This window comes from Kogia breviceps, chromosome 12 (assembly GCF_026419965.1).
Source record: "Kogia breviceps isolate mKogBre1 chromosome 12, mKogBre1 haplotype 1, whole genome shotgun sequence".
Classification (NCBI taxonomy): Eukaryota; Metazoa; Chordata; class Mammalia; order Artiodactyla; family Physeteridae; genus Kogia; species Kogia breviceps.
In genome coordinates, this window is record NC_081321.1 from 19,139,685 (window position 1) to 19,158,011 (window position 18,327).

Here is an 18,327-nt window from a genome sequence, read left to right on the forward strand (position 1 = left end):
AACTATCTTGACTCTGAAGACATAGAAGTGGTCTAGGGCTTTTGGAAAAGCCTAATGGTTGTAGAGGAGTGGTGGTGAGGGTGTTTTGGAGAAGGGGGTAGGTGTCTCTATGTAACGAGACAATGATGGCCCAGGGGAAATTTTTAAAAAATTATTCACCTTTCAGGTCCCGATGAGCCAATTCTTCAGGAAAGTCCATCCTGGTTCTGTGTGAACAGCCAACATTCATTTATGGCAAATTTAACAATTGTAATGTAAATAATCACTGTGTAATTGTTTTATTTAAAGCCTGTCCCCTCCACAAAACTGAAGGCAGCAGGAGGGAGAAGACTGTCCCGTATTCCTTGTATTACTAGTAGCTAGTACAGTGCCGGGCACATAGCTCTAACCAATACATTTTTTGTGGAATGAATGAATGAATATCAGAAGCATTATATAAAACTAGAAAATAAGTACATGAAAATAGCTATATAAATTGCAAAACCCCGTATTTCTCTGTTTTGTGACAGCTTAAAATCTGTTGTTTTTAATTGAGGAAGAAGAAAAAAGCAAAGGTAGACTATGAGTTGAATTTTGTAAAAGAGACCGGCTGTTACCATGTCAAACTTATTGGTACCTTTTATATACTCATGTCATAATTAGACCAAATGGGCTGGGGAAATAACTACCCCCGAAAAGAAGACTCATGGCAAATTGAAGCTCCTGAAGCTCTTTCAGGAAGATTCTTTCTCCACGATTTATGCCACCCAAACATAATTATTTAAACTAAAGTTTAAATTGGCGTATTTCTCAAATAGAAAGACCATTTTGACTTGGGGCCTTTGCAGATCCTTGTTATTATTCAAGAAGGAGTGTGATAGAGATTGTGTGACAATTGATTTAACAGCTAATGAATGTACTGCACTTAGGACCATGAGGATGGAAGAGACTAATTGCCTTCCAAGAGTTTATGAGGTAGTGGAGACAGGTATTGCAGAGACCTCTCTAATAGATGATAGACTTTATAACCTGCCTAATAAAGAAACAAAGTGTTCTGGAAGGTTAGAAAACAGAGCTAGTAGTTCTTTTAGTATAGGACAGTTCACAGTAGACAAACAATATTTTACTTGTTGAAAAAATATTTGAATAACTTAATTCTGGCTCACATTCACTGAGTATTGTCTCTGTGGCAGGTACCACTTTAAGCACTTTATATGTTTGAAGTTGTGGAATGTTTACAAAACCTCTTCATATTGGTAGTATTGTCATTGCTGTTTTCCTGATGGTGCTGCTGAAACACAGAGAGGTTAAGCAACTTGCCCAAGGTCACACAGCTAGTAAGTAGCATAGCTGGGATTTGAAACTGGGCAATCTCTTCCAGTCAGGACTTTTAACCACCATGCTCTGCTGCCAAGGAAGGAAGGAAGTTACAGAAGGAAGTGGAATCAGGGAATTCCACATGAAAGAGGTGGCCTTTAAACTAAGTCTTTCTGTAAGAACAAAATCCTGTGTAAGAGAGTAATTTTTTTTTTTCAAAAATGGCAGGAATATGTCTGCAACATCGGATGTCCCATATCATTAGTGTTTTTCACTAGTGTCACAACTCCCACTGAGAGGGTTTATGGGAAATTTGGAAAGTCAGTGAAGAGCAAAGAAACAGATTACAGCAATTCACCATCACAGGTCTAGACGGTAATCTCCTGGAAGGCAGTCCTAAGGTTCTGTTCATTTTTTTCTCTAATATCTTGATTTAACTTAGGTTCTATTCATTTTGTACTCTCAGTTCCAGGAGATAAAAAATTTTGTATTATGTACACATCTGTGTCACACAGTGAGTAACCAGAATTTTCTGATATCAGGCAACTTTTCTTTCTTTTTGTTCTGTCTAATTTTTTTTTTTAATTGAAGTATAGTTGACTTACAGTGTTGTGTTAGTTTCTGGTGTACAGCAAAGTGATTCAGTTTTATATATATACATATATATATCCATTTTTTTCAGCTTCTTTTCCCTTAAAGGTTATTACAGAGTATTGAGTATAATTCCCTGTGCTATACAGTAGGTCCTTTTTGGTTATCTATTTTATATATAATAGTGTGAATATGTTAATCCCAAACTCCTAATTTATCCCTCCTCCCACTTCTCCTTTGGTAACCATAAGTTTGTTTCTTATGTCTGTGGATCTATTTCTGTTTTGTGTATAAATTCATTTGTATCTTTTTTTTTTAGATTCCACATATAAGTGTTATCATATGATATATGCCTTTCTCTATTTGGCTTACTTCGCTTACTATGTTCATCTCTAGGTCCATCCACAGGTAACTTTTCAATAATCAAATGCAGCGCTGTCAGATGGAACTTACTGTGATGGCGAAAATGTTCTATATTCTGCTCTGTTCAATACAGTCGCCACCAGCCATGTGTGGCTATGGAGCACTTGAAATGTGGCTCATGTGACTGAGGAATGGAATCTTTAAAAGTCTTATTTTAATTAATTTAAATTTAAATAACCACATATGGGCAGCATAGATAATCATAGGAGTTAATTTTTTTCCAGAACCTCTGGTGTGGTTCCAGATAATGGGTGGTATGTAGATTGGTCAGTTGGTGTCTTAATATTCACAGCTTTGTGGGCTAATGTATAACAGGCAGGATCTGCTTTCAAGCTGGAAGTGGCTTGCCATAGCAGTTTCCTCAAGTTTAGGAAATATAAAGCTGGAATGATATACTTGTGGTCATAGTTAATTAATTTTTACGACTTGGGAAAATTTTCTTAAAAACAGACAGCATTTCAGATATTATGGGTCCACAGGAGACTTAGAAATCACTCTCAAACCTGGAAGAGATATAGATTCTCAGGGATCTCAGCTGCACTCTGGATTCTTTTTTTTTTTTTTTTTTTTTTAAATAAATTTATTTATTTATTTATTTTTGGCTGTGTTGGGTCTTCATTGCTGAGCAGGGGCTTTCTCTAGTTGCAGTAAGTGGGGGCTACTCTCCATTGCGGTGGGCCAGCTTCTCATTGCGGTGGCTTCTCTTGTTGTGGGGCACAGGCTCTAGGCACGCGGGCTTCAGTAGTTGTGGCATGCGGGCTCAGTAGTTGTGGCTCGCGGGCTGTAGAGCACAGGCTCAGTAGTTGTGGTGCACGGGCCTGGTTGATCTGCGGCATGTGGTATCTTCCCAGACCAGGGCTCGAACCCCTGTCCCCTGCATTGGCCGGTGGACTCTTAACCACTGCGCCACCAGGGAAGCCCAGCACTGTGGATTCTGAGAGAGATTAAACTGCTAGAGTGTCTGTTCTGGAACAGAACAGGCTGCATACAAAATGCTGTGAAGGAAGTTTCTAGGTTTGGATGGGACAGATTATTGAAGGATAGCTGAATTTCAATTTCTTAGTTTTCTGTAATGGATTTCATTGACATTGCAAGTCCAATATGGGAAAGCTCTATTTAAAACATGCATGTTTGTGTGTGTGTATGTGCATGTGCGCACACACATAAACACACAAGCACATGGCTTTATTTTGGAAATATTGGAAGTTAAAGAAAAGTAAAATTTGATTACTCAGAACTTCCATTGTTAATAATTTGGGTTTTCTTTTCAGGCTTTTTCCTTTACTCTTTATATATTTGAGATCATAGTATATATAATTTGCTTTTATTTGCTTTAAAAATTTAAAGATTATTTTTGTACTATTCTCATTTTATCAGCTTTGGGTGTCCCCCTGACTTTTTAGTTGTATTTGAGAGTTAACGGAAGATCAACTCCTCAGAACTGTGTGCTGCAGAAATGCTACCACAGCTTTTTGAGCTGCCAAAGAGCTTTATTAAGTCAACAAAACACTTTCTCAGCTTTGAGCTGCTGTGCAGTGGGATTCAACACAGACATTCCACTTGTCTGGATTTTCCATTTTGAGACTCATGTACGTTAGAAAAATATGTACGTTCTACCATTTTCTTGTTCTTATTTCCTTTATTTATGCTTTTATGGATAGCCATATTTTCTAAAGTAGGAGGTATTCATAGACATAGGACTTTGGTTGGACATACAGAATATCTTCGAGGAAGGTGTTATAAAGTGTGTAATTTACTTTTAAAAACTTCAGTGTAGTTGGCATAATATTATGTATGTGCCAATTAGTTGAACCTGCATTTCCAGGGGTGATCAGCTGTCCTGCTCTCCAGCATGTGTTCCAGGGTCATTATCTAGCTCAGCACAGAAAAAGCCAGCTCTCTGCTATCCGAGCTCCTCCATCAACCTTGGGAAATTAGTATATTGGATGTTAAATATGGGTTTTTATTGCCAAAACTCATGTCTGTTTAGTAAGAGTGTAGATGTTAGAAGCTGGTTCTCACTGGGGAAAAGAATACTCTCTCTCGATCTATGTATAGGCAAAATAATTTAGGGACCCCCTCTAACTCAACTCACAATCAAAGGAATGATAGGCTCTCCCCAGTGAGCCCTGCCTTTGTGTTATCCCTGAATCTAAGTGTGGGCTGGATTTCCTGACTTGATTACAATGAATAGAATATGGCAGAAATGATGGGATATCACTTCCAAAATTAGGTTTAAAAAGACTTTGCTATTCTTGGTCTGTGTGTGTGTTTGTGTAAATTCTTCATTTTCTCTCCCACTTTCTCTTGGATTGCTCACCCTGGGGGAAGCCAACCGCCAAGTTGTGAGGCAGCCGTGCTGAGAGACCCATGTGGAGAGGGATGGAGGCCTGCCAGTAAATACGGGAGTGATCTTGGAAGTAGAACCACCAAGCTACACAGTCCCAGATTCCTCACCCACAGAAACTGTGAGGTAATACATCTTTATTGATCTGGGCCTCTAAATCTTGGGGTGATTTGCTTCCCAGCAATACATAATTAATAAAGACAGATGGGTAAGACCTAGAGAAGCTGAAAGAAACTACTTGGGGTGTCCGATATATTTTTGGCAATTATATAGCTAACACTCGGAGTGCCTGCATTGTGCTAGGCAGTGTGCTGTGTTCTTTACATATAGCAGTTCATTCAATCCTCACTTTGATCCTGTTATTATCACCATTTTACAGACAAAGACACTGCCACAGAGAGGTTAAGTCCAAGAGACAGAGTTTAGAGGAACCCTCGGCAGTCTAGAGCTTGAGTCCATGCTCTCAACTGCTCTGCTGTCCTGCTCCTCTTATGGTTATAATTCTAGTGGGGAGAGGGAAACAAGTTTGGTCAGAGGCCGTTATAGGCAGGGGCGGCGGGGACATGAGCAGAAACAGGAAGTTGGAAAGGCTCACTAAAGGCTAACTTTGACTTTATTAAGCGTACTCTACATGAACAAAATCACCCCCCTTTCTCCCATTAAGAGCAACTAGCAGACTAGGAGGAAATCTGCCTGTTTTGGGAGGAGGAGCATTTTTCAAGAGATGCAGAAAGCCTAAGTAGTAGATAAGATAGATCTGGCCGGGCTTCCCTGGTGGCGCAGTGGTTGAGAGTCTACCTGCCGATGCAGGGGACACGGGTTCGTGCCCCGGTCTGGGAAGAGCCCACATGCTGCGGAGAGGCTGGGCCCATGAGCCATGGCCACTGAGCCTGCACTTCCTGAGCCCGTGCTCTGCAACGGGAGAGGCCACAACAGTGAGAGGCCCGTGTACCGCAAAAAAAAAAAAAAAAAAAATCTTCCAACAAACAAAAGCCCAGGACCAGATGGCTTCACAGGCGAATTCTATCAAACATATAGAGAAGAGCTAACACCTGTCCTTCTCAAACTCTTCCCTGCAGCCACCTACCTGCATCTGTGCCCAAACTCAGTACCTTCCCAGTCCTGGGGATAGGCTGTCTCTGTGGCTAGCCCTTACTGGCTACTAGGCCTCCTCCTCTGATACATAGTCACCCACAATTTCCACCATTCCCAACTCTCTCTCCTGCAATCTCATTTTTTCCCTCTGCATCAGATTATTCCCATAAACATGCAAGCATACTCTTATTTCTTCCAACTAAAAGAAACCCAAAGCACTAAACTCCCTTGACTCCATTTCCTTCTCTGCTATTGCCTACTTCTTTCTTTCCTTTCATAGCAAACTCTTTTTCTTTTTAAACAGCTTCATTGAGGTAGAATTAACATACAAAACCCCAGCACATACTTAATGCATACAGTTTGATGAGTTTGGACATATGCATACACCTGTGACACCATCACCATTATCAAGGCAATAATTATATCCATCACCTCCAAAAGTTTCCTTATGTCTCTTTGCTCTTTCTTTTTAATTGTCAGAATACTTAACACAAGATCTACCTCTTAAACTTTTCAGTGCACAATATAATTTTGTTAACTATAAGCACAATATTGTACAGCAATCACAGAGAACTCTTTTTCTTAAAAAATAATTAATTAATTAATTTATGGCTGCGTTGGGTCTTCGTTGCTGCGCGTGGGCTTTCTCTAGCTGCAGTGAGCGGGGGCTACTCTCCACTGCGGTGCGCCGACTTCTCATTGCGGTGGCTTCTCTTATTGCGGAGCACGGACCCCAGGTGCTCAGGCTTCAGAAGTCCCCCTTTTACCTCTAGAGCACAGGCTCAGTAGCTGTGGTGCAGGGGGCTTAGTTGCTCCACAGCATGTGGGATCTTCCCGAGCCAGGCATCGAACCCATGTCCCCTGCAGTGGCAGGCGGATTCTTAACCACTGCGCCACCAGGTAGGTCCCCAATCAAAGTGAACTCTTAAGAAGCAGGATCCATACTCAGTCTCTAATTTCTCCCCTCCTGTTCACTTTTAAACACATTATAATTGTCAACTGAAAAAAAAAAGAAAGCACAACGTGAGAGCTGTTAAGTTTTATTTGGGGCTTACTGAGACTATAGCCAGGGAGCCTCTCAGGTGGCTTGAGGAACTGCTCCAAAGGGGTGCCGGGGGAGGTCAGTATGTATGTGATTTTGGTGAAGGGGTTACGTGCAACCAAGCACATATCTCAGTAGAAGGTTGCTGCTAATCACGAGGAGCAGCTGTCTCTGTTAATGATTTTAGTGCTTTTCTAGGTATGAGAAGATGCAAGACATTGGGTTCATAAAATTTTCTCCTGAAAATAACTATCTGAAGGCCTGTTCTGCCAGTTTTTCCCAGAGCACAGAGTGCCTCATTCCTTATCTCTGCCCTGAACTCCTTTCAGGGTGTGTTAAAGGTCAGTGACTGCAGTGGCTAGTGACTTCATTCTTGTAGAACTAGATGATGAGCAACATTCTTTTGTTTGCAAAATGAAATTGCTCTTTTCAAGATTACCACTTACCTGCTCCTTTATTGCTAATCCAAAAGCATGTCCTGGTCTTCATTTTACTTGAGTGATCAGCAGTTGATCACTTTGTCTTCCTTGAAACTTTCCCCACCTGGCTTTGAGGACATTGCATTTACTGGATTTTCCTCCTTCTACCTTGTACCTTTCTTTTTGAAAAAATATTTGTTTATTTATTTATTTGGCTGCATTGGGTCTTAGTTGCGGCATGTGGGCTCCTTGTGGCATGTGGGCCTCTCTCTAACTGTGGTCCACGGGCTCTAGAGCACGTGGGCTCAGTAGTTGTGGCGCACGGGTTCAGCTGCCCCACAGTATGTGGGATCTTAATTCCCTGACCAGGGATCGAACCCGCGTCCCCTGCATTGGAAGGTGGATTCTTTTTTTTTTTTTTTTTTTTTTTTGCGGTATGCGGGCCTCTCACTGTTGTGGCCTCTCCCGTTGCGGAGCACAGGGGCTCTGGACGCGCAGGCCTAGCGGCCATGGCTCACAGGCTTAGTTGCTCCACGGCATGTGGGATCCTCCCGGACCAGGGCACGAACCCGTGTCTCCTGCATTGGCAGGCGGATTCTCAACCACTGAGCCACCAGGGAAGCCCAGGAAGGTGGATTCTTAACCACTCCTTTTCAGTCTCTTTTGCTGGTTCCTCCTCATCTCATTACCCATACTGATAAATGTTGACGTGTCATAGGTCTCAGGCCTTGGACTTCTCTTTCCCATCTGCCTTCACTTCCTGGGTGAGCTCAGTAGGTCCCACAGACTTATATGCTACCTTTATGCTGAGGACTCCCTGTTTTATACTATCTCCAACCCAAACCTGTCCCCCTGAATCCAGACCATGTACTCAACTGCCTATCTGACAACCTACACTTGAATAGTTAATATTTAATAGGATCTTAGACTCAACTTTCTGAAACTGAGCTCCTGATACTCATCCCTCCTTCTAAGTCAGCTCAATTAATCACAGCTACATCCCTCCTGTTGCTCAAGTCAAAATCTTGAAGGCATTCTTGAGTCTTCTATTAGTCTCGTGCCAGCATATCCTGTCTCATCTAACAGCATCTGCCTACCTCTCTACATTTCTATCTATCTATCTACCTATCTGTCTATCTATTCATCTGTCTGTCTATCTATCATCATCTGCCCATCTCTCTATGACTTCTTGTCATTATTTCTCCTCCTGGATTCTTGTTATAAACATCTAACTAATCTCACTGTTTCTACCCTTGACTCCTTTCAGTTTATTCATTTATTCAGAGCATATATCTGCTCTCCTTAAAATCCTTCAGTGGCTTCCCATCTTGCTTAGAGTAAAAGCCAATGTTCTTCTATAACCCAAAGATCTTACATAATTAGTTTTCCCCATTAATGCTCTGACCTCATTTCCTATCACTCTCCTCTATCCTTTTCACTCCAGCCACACAGGCCTCCTTGCTGTTTCTCAAACATGCCAGGCAAACTTGCACCTCAGGACCTTTGCACTTGCTTTTCTGCCTGGATGCATTTTCTCGGGTATCTCCTGGTGAGCCTCTTTACTCCCTCCGGGTCTTTATTCAAATTCACCCCTAGGTAAGCCCTCCTTTGGCTACCCTATCTACAATTGCAGCCTTCCCTCCAAACTCAGTCTTCACATTATCTTTATTTGTCTTTCTTCAGCATTTATCAGACTACCATACTATGTAGTTTTTGTCAATTATGTTAATTTTGTCTCCTTTGGTAGGAAGTAAGCTCTATGAGAGCAGGAAGTTTGCCTATTCACAGTGTATCCCAGCATTAGGATGTGCCTGACACATACCAAGTACTTGATATCTGTAGAATGAATGAATTATAACAGTGATGAACATGATGAAAATATACAGCCTGACAAGGCATACACAATATTGCTTACTTTTATACAAATTGTTGGTAACTATTGTTAAAAATCGTTATTTTATTCTCAATATTCCCACATCATCAAAGGTAGCGTTCTGTACTCAGACAACAGTTAAACTCTAGAATTGTGAACTGCTACAAAAATGTGTGATTTTTTTTAACTTGAGGAAACTCCGTGATTTTTAAAAATTATGATATAAAGTATTATCACTCATGATACACTGAATACATGATAATTATCACAAAATAAAGCATAAGATAGGTTTATTAATGATTTCTAGGTCATTGAATTTCAACTGGTCACCAGCAGAGGGCACTGCTGATCCATATTTTTTACACCTATGTATTAAAAAGTGCTAAACTAAGGGGCAGGTTTCAATGATGTAAATGATATTATCTTACAAATCTACATATCATGGTAATGAGTCAGCCACCAGAATAGAATGACTTGAGTTTTAAAAGTCTATTATTTTTTCTTTTTTATTCATTTATTTAAACTGATGATCTTGTACATGAATACAGTACAAAAAACATAAAGAAATAATTAAATCTCTTCTCTACCCGTTTCTTAGTCCCCCAGTTTCCCTCCCCAATGTTATCATTGACTCTAGTTTTTTCTGTAACTGTACCTATGTTTTGCTTTGGTTTGTACTGTATGTATATTTTAAAATCAGAAATTGTATAAACACTGTTCTTCACATTAGGGTTGATTTATAACTTGACCACATCATTTTGGGATTCCATATCGGTCCTTGGAGAACCTCTTTCTTTTAAACAGTTGTATTTTACTGTAAGGTGTGAATAAACTGTAATGTATATAACCAGTCCTTACTGAAGGATGCAAAGGTTGTTTTCAATAAGTGGTCATTCTAAACAAAACTATAATAAATATATTTTAACATTTATCTTTGTAAATATGTGCAAGTATATCTCTAGTATAACCTCCTAGAAAAACCTGGTAGTCATCTGAAAAGTAATGGAGTCCTATCTCCCTATATACCAAAATAAAGTCTAAATGTATTGACTCATGAAAGTTCTAGAAAAGAACATGGGAGAATTATTTATGATTTTGGACTCAGGAAGGACTTTCTAAGTCTAACAAAAACTCAGAAGCCACACAGAAAAGATTGAAATCTGAATTAAAAAAAAAAAAATGCATGGCAAAAATACCATAAAAGTAGAAATGACAAATTGTACAAATGCATTTCTAACACATAAAATACAAAGAACTAAATTTCTTCATACGTAAAGAGCTTTTGTAAATTGGTAAAATCAAGCCCGTATTGAAAAATGACCAAAGAATACAAACAAATAGAACCTAGAAATGGAAACACAAATAGCTTTAAACACATGAAACCATATCCATAAAGAGAGAAATGCAAATTGAAATGGGGAGATGCCATGTTTCACTTATCAGGTTGGCAAAGATCAACACATTGTTTTGATGAGGGTGTGCGGAACAGCAGGCTCGCAGGTTGTTGGTGAGATGATAAACTGATACAGTCGCTATGGAAACCAGTGTAGCAACAGCTATCCAAATTTTCAAAGGAAAGTTTGTGGAGTGTTTTTTCTTTTTTTGCGGTATGCGGGCCTCTCACTGTTGCGGCCTCTCCCGTTGCGGAGCACAGGCTCCGGACGCGCAGGCTCAGTGGCCATGGCTCACGGGCCCAGCCGCTCCGCGGCACGTGGGATCTTCCCGGACCGGGGCACGAACCCGTGTCCCCTGCATCGGCAGGCGGACTCTCAACCACTGCGCCACCAGGGAAGCCCTGTTTGTTTTGTTTTTTAAGTCAAATCTCTTTCTTTGAATTAGCTGCATGTACTTAACCAGAAGGAAAGGCTACCAGAGTTTAAAAATAAAACCAAAATATTTTAAGGGAGGTATCATGCCCTTTGTGTAATGTGGATGACAGCCATATTGGGCTATGGAAATTAACATGACAACAAAAAGAATCTCTTGAGTGTGTGTCAGTCAGGGTCCCTTAGGAAACAGATGGCACAGTTTCTTAAAGGGGAGGCTGAAAAGAATTTTGATCACAATGGTGTGGGCAAAAGGTTAAGGGAAATGAGTGGGGAGCTCCACGTGCTGCAGGGTCGTGGCTCTAGGGAGCCATCAGCATCCCAGCAAGGGCCAAGGGAGGGAAGCTGTTCAGAACCAAATGAGGGCTGTCACTTTAGGAGAGGGCTGCCTGACAGGAGCCATGGGAAAGCATGGACCACTGTCAGACAGACCTGGCAGGGAGGGATCCAGGAGAAAAATATCCCAGGCCCTTTCTGCTCAGGCCCATCTGTTCTCTGCTGGGGCCTTGTACTGGCCAAGTTCAATGGGAAAGCAGAGGGCAGGGGAGCCCTACTGATGCCGTCCATAGAGGTCACTCTGCTGGGAAGCTGAATGAGGACGAGTAGGTCTTGCTTTATTTCAGGAGCGTAAATCTGGGAGGGTTAACAGATGATTGTCATTCAGCTAATACAAGATAATTACAAGATAAATACAAGATAATACAAGATATTACCTTGTAATATCTTCAGGGCCTCAGTCTATTTCAACCTCCCTCCAAAAATATATTGCCGATTTTCTTCCAAAGTATTCTCTTCTGGGTTCCTCCTTTTTGGAATGGAACCTATAAATCCCTAAAACTCCCAGTCCTTTTCCTTCTGGGATAGTATCTTTATGAAAATTGGCTTCCTGAAGACACTGCCTTTACTTATTAAGGTTTAATGAACAGAAAGCAATTTAAAGACAATGATACCTAGAATCTAAGGGCGCTACTATAAGAAATAGTCATTTTAAAAAAAGGAAATAGTGCATTTTACATAGAGCAGGTTTTGAAAAATAAAATGTATGTTATGTTTCGCCATGCCTCTCATGAAGGAGGATTCCACTATCTGGTTTTCTTTCTTTCCTTCCTTCTTTTCTTCCAATAGTGCTACTCTTCCCCCTCCAATCCACTTTTGGTTAGATAAAATGAGTCCCTTAGATCAACCAGAGATTAATTCCAGAGATCCAGCTACTGGCTAATGTCTAACAACATTAAAGATTGCATTAGAGGGACTTCCCTGGAGGTCCAGTGGTTAAGACTCCATGCTTTCACTTCAGGGGGCATGGGTTTTATCCCTGGTCAGGAAACTAAGATCCCATATGCTGAGTAGCATGGCCAAAAAAAAAAAAAATTCGTTAAAAAATTTAAAAAAAAGACTGCATTAGAGAGAAGGGGATATATGTTATTTAAATAGATTTTTAAAAACTTATTTACACAACAAGATTTAATTTCCTTGAAATGTAATTTTGAAGAGTTCGGGATGGCATTTCTTAGAGGTTCTCTAATTATAGCAAGACAGAGAGTTGTTTTCAGGTCGGCAATATCGGGGGCCCTGTCTGGTCAATCTACCTTAAAGGGAAATGACTTGGCAAGGAAACATGTTATCAATCCTAGGTGCAGTATATCCCAAAGCCAAAGCTCCATCTTGGCTCTTTTGGGGTAAAGTCTGCATTTTATCCCTTTGTACTCCCTCCCCTGTTAACAAAGCATGTTTTGGGGGCTGGAGGAGCTGTTTAGTTATATGCAAATACTATGTCACTTTACATAAGGGACTTGAGCATCCAAGGGGGTCCTGGAACCAGTACCCCATGGATACCCAGAGGCGACTGTATTCTGTTAGAATCAGCCCAAGGCAAACAATAATAAGTGATGAAATAACATGTTTATTCAGTTCATTGCAGAGCCATTGGAATTTATTCAGATTATTCCTGAATAAATTCAGGTTAACTCGTTTCACTGCTCTGAGAAACATCAGGTATGAAACACTCATTTGGAGGAGGAAGAAAGAGTAGAGTTTGCCAGACAGGTGATACAGTCTAGTGGATTCAGAATTTGAATATTATTTCTGGCTCTGCCACTGGCTTCCTTTATGACTAGGAGGAAAATCTCTCTGGGTGTTGCTAGTTTCGGTATCTGTGGACCGATAAGAAGATCACAAGCATGGATGTTATAAGAGAGTTCATTTCGTGGGAAATTAAACAGGGCAAGTCTAATGAGAGGAATGGGTTAATTAGTTATTTCTGGCACTATTTTGTGCTTTAAGAGGACATTTAATATCTGAATAAATACACTGAGTTTCCGAAAGTGTATCATACATATGTTATCTCATTTAATCCTTGCAGTAGACTCAGGAGGTCATTCATAATATTGATGCAATTTTGCAGACGAAGAAACTGAGGCACAGAGAATTAAATATCAATACTTTGTCACAATGTATGGACACCAAGGGGGGAAGTGGTGGGTGGTGGTGGTGTGATGAATTGGGAGATTGGGATTGACATATATACACATGTATAAAACAGATAACTAATAAGAACCTGCTGTATAAAAAAAAAAATAAAATTCAAAAAAATATAGAATTTTTCTTTATAATGTACTATCAGAGACCACTTTGGGTATTAAATGTTTTCCCTAGGAGAAAAATAAAAAAACTTTGTCACAAAACTAGTGGGCAGGGCTTCCCTGTTGGCGCAGTGGTTGAGAGTCCGCCTGCCGATGCAGGGGACGCGGGTTCGTGCCCCGGTCCGGGAAGATCCCACGTGCCGCGGAGCGGCTGGGCCCGTGAGCCATGGCCGCTGCGCCTGCGCGTCCGGAGCCTGTGCTCCGCAACCGGAGAGGCCACAACAGTGAGAGGCCCGCATACGTCAAAAAAAAAACAACAAAAAACTAGTGGGCAGAAGGGCTAGGCTTTGGCTCAGGTTATTTGAATCCAGAGCCCCAGTTCTTAAGTACTACACTTCCTCTCCCTTTTGCCTGGTGACAGAAATGATGACGACCCACTGGGCATTAGGAGCATATATAAAAATCTTAATATTCCAAAAATAGATTTTCAGAGCTCCCTATGCAGAGTGGGGGAAGAGAGAAAAGAGGGGAGAAGCAGGAAATCACCGATGCTAAGGTCTGTGAAGCGTGTGATTAGGGACTGCAGAGGTCGGGCTGGAGAAGCACCACAGGTAGTAAGTAAACCTACCAGTTTGAGAACAAAATGTTCCAGTTATGATGCTTCGGGTTGTACATTTGGAACCCTGATTCTGGTTTGCTTTTCTGTTTGTTTGTTTTGTGGTGGGTTTGTTTTGTTCTGTTTTTCAGATGCTTGTCACAGCTGAATATCACTTCCTTGGATGGGAAATGGCGTTATATGAGGTTTCATTTATTTCTGAATCTGCCTGTGTCCTCCCTACTTAAACTTATATTTGTTTCACTCCTCCACCCCCTCCCACCTATTTCACGGTTCCATCAGGCTGTTTACCCAGTGCTGCCCCAACAACAAGCTTAATCTCACCACTAGGCTTTACTCAGTCTCTCCCCACCTCACAGGTGTGTCCAAGCCCCTGTTATGCAAAATACCGTATTATTTAAAGCCCAGCTTATGTCCCACCTACAATACTTTATAATGGCTTCTCAACGCACATTGAACTCACCCTATCCTGACGTCCCCTGGAGCTTAATGTACCGCTCATCTGCTTCTTTGCTCATTTACTGCACTTTGCATCATTTATATGCTGTGTCTCCCAAACCAGACAGGGTCCCATAAGAGACGCACTGATTAATAGCATTAATCTTTGCGAAACAGTACGGCATCTGGCCCAACGGAAACCTATGAAATTTAACTTAAAGAGTGACTTTTTACTCTGATTAGAGAGTATATTCTAGATGATCTTCATTTTGTCACAACGTTGTGATTACGAGGCGGCGGGCACACCGACATGGCGCCGATCCGCTGCAGGCGGTAGTCCGCGCCCTTCCCGCGCCTTTCCTCACGCCCCGCCTCCCGTGAGCCTCGCTGAACCCGAGAGACAGGTGTAGCTGCTGGGCGGCTTCCCTCTTCTCCAGCCTTGGCGCCTCGCCGCGCTCCGGACGGAGACGTTAGCTCCGCCCACCTCATCTGATCCTGCAGGCCTCTCTCTCCATTCCCAGTTCTCGGATGCCGCGGAAGGGAAGTGAAAGTAACGTGGTGAGTTTTCCCGGAGCAAATCATGAAACTTTGGCTGATGGTGGCTCTTAGTCATCGAAAGTCAAGGAAAGTCCTCCCCTAAACAGGGAAAAGCAACCCCAGATGTAGCTACTTGGTTGTCTCCAGTTCAATGTGTTCGTTGTGAATGAGGCAAACCTCCAAAACTGATACACGGAGGTTCAACAGAGCTCACTGAAAATTTGAAACAACTGTAGGGAAAAAAAAAGCCCAAACAGGGCTTCCCTGGTGGCGCAGTGGTTGAGAGTCCACCTGCCAATTCAGGGGGCGCGGGTTCGTGCCCCGGTCCGGGAAGATCCCACATGCCGCGGAGCGGCTGGGCCCGTGAGCCGTGGCCGCTGGGCCTGCGCGTCTGGAGCCTGTGCTCCGCAACGGGAGAGGCCACAACAGTGAGAGGTCCGCGTACCGCCAAAAAAAAGGTAAGTTTAGGGGCTTTCCTGGTGGCGCAGTGGTTGAGAGTCCGCCTGCCGGTGCAGGGAGTGCAGGTTCGTGCCCCGGTCCGGGAGGATCCCACGTGCCGCGGAGCGGCTGGGCCCGTGAGCCGTGGCCGCTGCGCCTGCGCGTCCGGATCCTGTGCTCCCCGACGGGAGAGGCCGCGGCAGTGAGAGGCCCGCGTACCGCAAAAAAAAAAAAAAAAAAAAAAAAAGCCCAAACACTGAAAACATTAGGAGAAAAGATGAGTAGCTGAAATCGATAAAGCTAGGTTCCCCCAAAACGTTTTTATTTTGGAAACAAATCCCAGAATTGTTTTCCGAGGGTAAAGCGCTGAGTTGTTGTCTGCAGCCTTGGTCATTTGGAATGTGTGTTAGTAGAGAGTGGTCATGTGGTTTTGTAGACTGTCAGAATGTGGGAGCACCCAAGTTCTTGGAGTTAGAGATATATCGTAGATTTCTTCCTGGTCTCTGAGAAGAAAACCAGACTCCTTATAATAAGAACTAAAACAGAAGAACACAGTTTTCAGAAGCATAATCTGTGACTGTGCTATTTCAGGAATGGTTCCAATATGCGATGTTTATAAGCTTGGTATGACCCAGCCAAGGAGCTTAATATAACAAGGTTAAGTGAGTGGTGGGAGGAGATGCTTCCAGTCTCACCAGCTTTTGCAAATATTAGAAATGAAAAAGGTTTGTAGATGGCAGACTCACTGAGCATTTGCTAAATCTGGGACTTGTGGTTTGCAAATCATTTTGATTAACAGCTGCTACCATCTATCTAGAGAGGAAGGGGAAAAGTGTTATTATTTTATCACATTATATACTAGTCACAAAGAGACTGAAAACAGTGTGATTTGGCAAATATAAAGTTTACTGGTTAAGTAGAAATCCATGCTCTGCTCTCCCACTGGGCTTTGCTAAAGATGAGTTTCCTGGGAACATCTCAGTGAACAGATGTTTCTTCTTATATGTCAATAAAGAGTTTACTGGCATCTAACTATGGAGAACAGTATGGAGGTTCCTTAAAAAACTAAAAATAGAACTACCATACGACCCAGCAATCCCACTACTGGTCATATACCCTGAGAAAACCATAATTCAAAAAGAGTCATGTACCAAAATGTTCATTGCAGCTCTATTTACAATAGCCAGGACATGGAAGCAACCTAAATGTCCTTCAACAGATGAATGGATAAAGAAGATGTGGCACATACAATGGAATTGTATTACTCAGCCATTAAAAAACCAAAATTGAGTTATTTGTAGTGAGGTGGATGGACCTGGAGTCTGTCATACAGAGTGAAGTTAAGTCAGATAGAGAAAAACAAATACCATATGCTAACACATATATGGAATGTAAAAAAAAAATGGCTATGAAGAACCTAGGGGCAGGACAGGAATAAAGACGCAGACTGAGAGAATGGACTTGAGGACACGGGGAGGGAGAAGGGTAAGCTGGGACGAAGTGAGAGAGTGGCATGGACATATATACACCACCAAATGTAAAATAGATAGCTAGTGGGAAGTGGCTGCATAGCACAGGGAGATCAGCTCGGTGCTTTGTGACCACCTAGAGGGGTGGGATAGGGAGGATGGGAGGGAGACACAAGAGGGAGGAGATATGGGGATATGTGTATACATATAGCTGCTTCACTTTGTTATACAGCAGAAACTAACACACCATTGTAAAGCAATTATACTCTAGTAAAGATATTAAAAAAAAAAAGTTTACCAGCATCTAATTGTTAGTGAAGGACTCTTGGCAAAAGGAACCCCTTGTTTATCTATCTACATATACATATGTATTTACATTTTTTTACATACATTAATTAAGGGCTTTGCCTTAATTAAACCACCAAGTGGAATTCACTTAGGTGAGTCATGAAAGATTTGCCTGGATTTCATAATTAATTAACAAATGGTTGTTAAAATAAGCCTACTTGATCTTAAGTTTGGAAGTTCAACATTCAAGCAATAACTATTAGTAAAGGGAGAAGAACTTTAAATGGTTGTTAAAGAAAAGATAATTACCTTGTCAACATAATCTTTTTTGAGTCAGAGTTTGATTCAGAAATCTTTCTAAAAATCTTCAAGGATGTTATTTTTGTATCTCTGTATAAATCTTATGTCTTTCTTTGCAAAGAAATCCAACTGTTTTCTTAGTGACTGAAGAATATGGATATTGAAAACACAAATTATGCTCTAATATTTTTTGTAAATTCCTAAGGCATATGAGATAGTGTCTGTGTTATACATACATGGTGAATTTATTCTAATCTATTGACGACTTCTTTAGGAACTCAGAACAAATGTAGAAAAATTTCTGTAAGTCTCAAAGAGTGCAAATATCTTAGAGATTAATGTTGAACTCTGTAGTTACATCACTGGTGAAAATAACCTTACTTCAGATAAGAAATAAATCACACTTGTTTTATAGATGTTGCCATGCATCAAAGGTTTTTAATTACTGCTTTATAGTTCTGGATCAGGGAGATGGTTGACACGTGTTGATTCAAGAGCTTTTACTACATACAACGAGGCAATTCAGGCAATAATAATAATGGGACTCATTGTAGAAATGACAACAATGGGATACAGGTAAAACGAGGAGAAATAAAGAAGTAAAATTAGTGAAATAACTTGTTTGGATAATCTCTAATGTTATTTTATATTACATTTATCTAATGTGAATCCAAATAGACATTCCTACAGCAGATTTATGATTCCACTTCTTTTTTTTTTTTTTGCCGTACGCGGGCCTCTCGCTGT